This window comes from Bufo gargarizans, chromosome 5 (genome assembly GCF_014858855.1).
Source record: "Bufo gargarizans isolate SCDJY-AF-19 chromosome 5, ASM1485885v1, whole genome shotgun sequence".
NCBI classification, from domain to species: Eukaryota; Metazoa; Chordata; class Amphibia; order Anura; family Bufonidae; genus Bufo; species Bufo gargarizans.
Genome location: NC_058084.1, coordinates 8417044 through 8424555, shown reverse-complemented (window position 1 = coordinate 8424555; position 7512 = coordinate 8417044).

The following is a 7512-nucleotide window of genomic DNA, read 5'->3' as shown; positions in this document are numbered from 1 at the left end:
TCCAATTGATTTTGGTTAATTTTTATTTATTAAATTTTTATTTTAATTCATTTCCCTATCCACATTTGTTTGCAGGGGATTTACCTACATGTTGCTGCCTTTTGCAGCCCTCTAGCCCTTTCCTGGGCTGTTTTACAGCCGTTTTAGTGCCGAAAAGTTTGGGTCCCCATTGACTTCAATGGGGTTCGGGTTCGGGACGAAGTTCGGATCGGGTTCGGATCCCGAACCCGAACATTTCCGGGAAGTTCGGCCGAACTTCTCGAACCCGAACATCCAGGTGTTCGCTCAACTCTACTCATTTGCAATGGACTTGGTTAAAACAACTGAACTCAATTATTAAGAGGGCGTCCAAAGACTTTTGGCCATATGGTGTATCATCATATTTTATCCACTCTTTGGGAAATGTCACAAGTGTTTTAAAAAATGTCACTTGTGAGTTTTTAGTTTTTTTCACATTTAGTTATGTAGGGACTCATGACAAAGTGAAAACAAAATGTTTGGAATCTTGGCTAATTTTTCTGAAAAATAAAAATATTGTATTGACATTCCATACCGTATTTTTTGCTTTATAAGACGCATCAGATTATAAGACGCACCTCAGGTTTAGACAACAGAATATTCAAAAATATTCAAAAATATTTTCTAGGTCCTCTTTGAAAGGAATGTGGTTTACTGAAGTGGCAGGGTCAAGGTAAGTAACTTTAGGGTGTAGCGTGGAGGGAGGATAGTTTTGGTCAGCTCCTAGTACCCTAAGTGCATTATCTGCCGACCATTGTAAACACCAGCAATGGTGCATGTGGTCACCTCATTAAATGTACCTATTCAAATAACTATGTCTCCTGTCATTGCTTTGTTGTGTCCAGCCATGCTTCTTGTTCTGCTAGGTTATTTTAAGGTATTTGTCTGCGACGCACACACACACACACATACACACATAGTTCTGGTACACACAGAGCTCTGCTATATACACACATCGTTGACATACACACATATGCAGTGTCCCACATAGGTGTGAAAAAGGGACACTTCAAACATCTGAATATCTGTACTTATTGTAATTGTAATGTATAATATTCTTTATTTTCTGGCTGGCAATGTCATTTCATTCATTCGCCCCTAGGTGGTGCTGGCACCACATAGTATATATAGAGGGGGTATCTAGCTTAGCTCTGCTAGAGTAAAAAAGTTGTAGTCAGAGTAAGAAGCAAGGCCATGGAGGAAGGGGACAGGCCTAATTCACCATGTAGCTGATTCATTTTCCTCTGGGCCCTGATCAAGCCTGGAGAAAATATCTATGGAGGACCAGCACCAGACAGTGAGTCTATACACAGAGATACAAGGAGACTATTGAGGGTAACAGCTAACCAAGTATTGGTTAAACTGTATCAACTGTCCAGAGAATATTGATTCTTCAGTAAATGTTCAACTGGTTTACAATTACTGACTCCTCATTCTTACAACTACTACTCTCAACATTTACACCTAACGGTTCTGGCATCATGAACCAGGGGCCCAGCCACCACAAGCACCCTAAACATCACCACCATCAAGGGCACCTCAACCAACATCTGGCTGGTGTTCCCTGCAACATAGAGTGCCCCGGAGGATTTCGTGCTGTCTTCCCATCCACTGCACTGCTGGCCCAGGGAGGCATCTGCTAACCGTGAGTACATGAACTATTGCACCCATCGGCCCACCGCGAGCCTCAAGTGTTTTCCCCTGCGGTCCAGCACGCTGCACATACAGCTCTGCTACACACAGATATAGCTCTGCTATACATATACAGCCCTAATAGACACATACACAGCTCTGCTACACACATACAGTTCCATTATATACATACAGATCTGCTACACCAATACAGCTCTGTTACACACATACACAGCTATGCTACACACACATACAGTTCTGTTATATACATGCTCTGCTATACACATACAGCCCTGATACATCTATACAGTTCTAGTACACACAGTTCCAGTACATACAGCTCTTCTACCCCCATACATACAGCTCTGAAACACCCATACAGCCCTGCTACACCCATACAGCACTACTACACACATACAGCTCTGCTACCCCCATACATACTGCTCTGCTACACCCATACAGCTCTACTACACACATAGGGGCACATTTATTAAGACTGGTGTCTTAATAAACCTCTGTGCTGGTGGTGGTTCTGCTGAAGTTATGTAGAAGCGCCAGCCTTTTAATAACTTCAGCAGATCCCCTGCCAGTACTAAATGTAAGACAGCTTCCTTGCTGTCTTACATTTAGAACTTTTTCCACGCCTGAAATGGGCGCAGAAAATGGTGAACAAGATGGGCCTAACGGCCCCTCCCCTTCCACACCCACGCCATGCCCACTTATTTAGACCTGGCGTGAGCGTGGAGAAGTCAAGGAGACGTCGCTAATATGGGAATATTTCAGCATCATAAATGACCCCATAGTTTTTCCTTTTCAATAAATTATCTAAAATTTCTAAAATGTTGTTTTTACTTCTACTTTTTTTTATATTTTAGCACAAGGCCAAAAAATGTTTATATGACACTCTAAGGTCTCATAGGACTCTTAGTCTTACTTTTTTTTTTAAATGTTATGCTTTTTTTTTTCTCACTCTCTCTTTATCCCTGCCTCTCCCTCTCTGTTTCTCTCCAAATTTTTTCCAAATCAAATCACCAAAAATGTGGATTCAGATGCAGCTCAAATATTTACAAAAATGTCTTGAATTCAATTTGTGTTTAATTTATTCACTCATCTCTAGTCCCTATAATAATCTATGCAATGTATTATTTCTTTCATGAACCCAACAGAGAACATGGGGCCACTGCTTACTGTTAAAGGAAGTGCAACTCCAACACCAAATTTTAAAATATTACTGTTCATCAGTGGCATACATAGAGAAGTTAGAGCCCCATAGCAAGGATCAGACCAGGCCCTGCATACAGGACAGAAGGGTTTCTGCCTAAACCCTTTTCAATGGCCCTTGGGCCATTTTTCCACTGCTTCATTTGCTAAAAGTTGTTCCTTTAGAGGGTAGAGTGCTGACCAAGTTTTCACCTCCAGTAGAAGAGGATATAATACCAACTAAGACTGGGCCCCCTCCTGCCCTGGGCCCCATAGCAGTTGCATGGTCTGCCACTATGGTAGTTAGACCCCTGCTGTTCATGCTATAAAGTTATGGCACATGCTGCCGCAAGAGATGGTAATGGTTGAAAGTATGGATAGCTTTAAAGCATACCTGAGTTTTGAAAAACAAGTTTGCATAATGGCTGTGCTTTTTTCTACAATCATAACTGTTAAGGAAATTAGGTTTTTGGGCTCCCCTGAAATCTCTTTAAGACATACTATTCCCTGTTTCGGCTGCACAGCTAGATGCATTTCTCTCAGAAACAGAAGACATCTCACTTCTGCCAGTACTGTATGCAGTGACCTCACTTACCTTATTTATCACTATGTTTGTTTTCTTCTAGGGAGCTCAGAAAGCTGAAAAGGAGAGAGAGGGAGGCTCCTGTGATGTTCAGAAGCTGTTGTTTTATCAGGCTCAGGATCTCAGCTAGCTCTGATGCTTCCCCACTTCTTGATACCAAGGAAACATGCCTGACAACTAGAGATGAGCAAATTTCTCAAAAATTTGGTTCGCCGAATTTTCCGAAAAGATTTGATTGAATCCAAATTTATTTGTGGCGAATTGCATTAAAAAAACTGCTATTTCCTGGCTGCAGAGAGCCTTTATAGTGGTGTAGAACACTGTGCCTTGCAGAAACACACATAGGGAGTCTGCTGTGGTAGTAAAACAGTACTGTGAGTCAGTATGACATGCACATGACAGGCGTCGCTCTTAGAATCACTGCACACTTCACTTATTTGGGCAGTTATGTGGCTAAAACTGACCAAATAACTCAGCCTTTAGGTCAATGTTAGCACCAGGTATAAAGAATCATGCATAGGCCCAAGATCCTACTATACTGTGAAAGAGTGCACTCCTTTTACACCGTCGTCAGCTGATTCCACATAGATGTCTACAGAACCTGTTCTATTAAACGCTTATACAAGTAGAACCCCCCTGAGAGAGTCAAGAGGGTGTCAGTAGTAAGTTTGTGTTGACGTCACAAATTATTTTTCCCTTCCTCTGATCCGTCAGAACAATAACCCCCAAAAAACGTATCCTGTCTGTTGAGCATCTGCCTTCACTCGGTCAGCATTTGGTCAGTAATCCATCAGTATTGCTAAAGCCAAAACAGGAGTGGATCCAAAACAGAGGTGACACATGAATAGAATATTTGCATGTCTTCTGTGTTTTGTACCCACTCCTGCTTTTGGCTACCAAATCATAAGCCAATTCTGATGCAAAATAGGGACCATATCTCACAGGCCCTTCAGCTGCTACATAAACAGGATCCGTTGTGCGTCTCATTTTTCCTTCCAGTGACAGTGACATAGTGTTGATGTAGCAGCAGCATGAGGAGACCACAGAGTGGCCCATTGACAGAGTGGGGAGGTGGGGGCCAATACTAGTACCAGCTGAAGATGGTGGCTGGCAGTAGAAGCACCTGGCATCAGTTGTGGCCTCAGGCAGGTGGCAGCATCAGAATGGTAGTTGAAGAAGGTAGCCTTTGTCAAAGTGTAGGCGTGGCATCATGGATGATCTAGCCTGATGCATCAGGGACTGGTATTTGAAAATCCTGGCTGATCCTCGCCTGATTCATCTTCACAAAGGTCGGTTTCTTCACTTTTTAGGTGGACAGATGAGTTCTCCTTGAGGTAACTATAGCCCCCACTGCACTAAACACCCGCTCTGATGCAACACTGCTGGCTTGGCAGGAAAGGTTGCCCAAGGCAAACTCAGCCAGTTGCAGCCACAAATCAAGTTTGGCTGCCCAGTAGTCCAGGAAAGCTTTGATGTGGGTTGGCAGGGTGCTCTCCAAGTATGCCACAACCTGCTGGTTCAGGTTCTGCTCTATGTCTACCTGCTGCTGCTGGTGAGTAGTTTCTTCAGTAGGCGGGTGAAGAAAACTGCTCATCAACTACTTTAGACTTAAGTTGCTGCTGATGTAGCTGGTACTGCTCATGCCCCCCATCCCCCTTAGTGGAACAAGCGCAGAGGGCCCCACCGGGTAGACCTGCATGAGGATGGGCGATGGCGCACATAGGCAGCGCCCAACTGACTACATTGGATGTCTCGATAGTAGCTCAGTTTGTCATCCCTCTCAGCGGGTGTAAAAAAAAGGCCCCCATTTTGGAGCAATAGTGAGGGTCTAATATGGTGGAGAGACAGTAGTCATCCCTCTGGCAAATGGTGACAATTTGGCTGTCACTATGGAAGCAAGTAAGCATGCATCAGGCCATTTGTGCAAGTGACTCTGAGGGACTCCTTGCCTCCATCTCCACTGCATAGTGCCACGGTGTGTCTGGGCCCTCTGACTCATCTTCCTTAGCACCCTGTAGCATCTCTGGATGCTCCTTCTCCTCCTCTTGTGTCACCTGTGTGAAAAAAATAACATTTCTCTACACATTGCTTGTGCTTGAATGTTCCCCTCCTCTTCTTCTAGTTCAGCCCTCACAGGGCTCATGTGGCCGTGTGATGTAGTCGCCATGTCTCCAGTCCCCTAGCCAGCCAGATTTACCAGCATCTGTTCCAGGACATGAATCAGTAGAATGACGTTGTTTATCCCGAAGTCTTGGCGACTGACAAATAAAGTGGCCTCCTCCTCAATGGCCCCAAGCAAAAGGCAGGTGTCATGCATGAGCTGCCACTGACTAACATCGACATTACAAAGGGGAGTACCTCCGTCCGCTTAGATCATCAAGAAATCGTTTATGGCCTTTCTCTGTTCATATAATCGGTCCAACATATGTAGGGTGGAATTCCCCAGTTGGGCGTTGCCATTCTGACGCTGAAGCTTCAGGGGGTGTGCTTCGCGGTGTACAAGTGGCTGAAGTGCATGCAAAGTTTCCTGGCCATTTTCAGGATGTCTTGCAGATGGGCAGAAGACTTAAGGAACCGCTTTACAACCAGATTGAACACATGCGCCATGCAGGGAGCATGGCTCAGTCTCCTTGACACATAGCAAACCACCATGTTCGTCACGTAGTTGGTCACTATGGTTCCGATTTTGAGTTGTCGAAGAAAAAGGCAGTATTCGATTTCTTGATGAAGGACGTGGAGCAGTTGCTCCCCTGTGTGACTCCGTTCGCCCTGGCAAACTAGGTGCAGAACAGAGGGACACTGCCATGCCCTGCACATGTGGTATGCTGGAGGGGCACTGTGAATTGCCCCTGCAGTGGAGGCTGAGTACACGCTGGAGGATGAGGAGGCAGAGGCGGACATTGTTGCAGGACCAATGGCATGAGAACGCGGAGGTGGAAGCGGCGTCACCTGGCCAAGTTTCTGGTGTGGCTGGGCAGGAACCACATTTACCCAGTGGGCCATAAAGGACATACTGTATATTGTCCTTGACCGTAGTTACAGCTCCACACGTTGGCACTGCCGTGCACTTTGGCAGACACCGACAGGCTCGAAGACTGGCCCACCTTTTATTCTACATATGTGTGCAGGGCTGGTACTTCCGTTTTGGCTGCAGCACCAGAAACGTAGCCAGGAGCACGTTCAGCTTCTGAATCGTTGGATGAGTGCATGCATACTGTTGTCTCTTGGCAATCGCTTCGGTGATCCATTACTGGCGGAATGACTGATGAGGAGGAGCAGCAGGAGCATCAGGACCAGTAGATGATGGGAAGGAGAGACAGCTCCCTTCAGCTGAGGTGGTGGAGACTTGACTGCATGAAATTGGGTGTATGCCACTGGGTGATGCAGGGGTTGCTGCGGCAGGCTGGACCACGACATCGGAGTTACAGTTCTCCCAAATAAGACGTACTTTTTATACTATTAAAAAACACAAAAAAAGATGTGTAGAACACTTATACACCCCAAAAAAGGCTAAAGTACAATGTAACTGCACCACATAATGGCAAATAAGATGTACTGCTTTTACATTTATACACTTCAAAAAAGGCTTTAGTAGACTATAATTGCACCGCAGAACGGCAAAAAAGATGTCCTTTTTTTACACTAATACACAAAAAAAAAAGAGCTTTAGTACAATGTATCTGCGCTGCAGATCGGCAAATAAGATATATATTTTTTACACTTATACACCCCAAAAAAGGCTATAGTAAAATGTAACTGCACAGCAGAACGGCAAATAAGACATACTGCTTTTACATTTATACACTCCCAAAATAGCTTTAGTAGAATATAATTGCACCGCAGAACGGCAAATAAGATGTCCATTTTTTACACTAATACACCCAAAAAAAAGGGCTTTAATACAATGTAAATGCACCGCACAACGGCAAATAAGATGTACTTTTATTTACATTTATTCACCCCAAAAAAGGCTGTAATACAATGTATCTGCACCGCAGAAACGCAAATACAATGTCCTTTTTTTTTACACTTATACACCACAAAAAAGGCTGTAGTACAATGAAACTGCACCGCAGAAC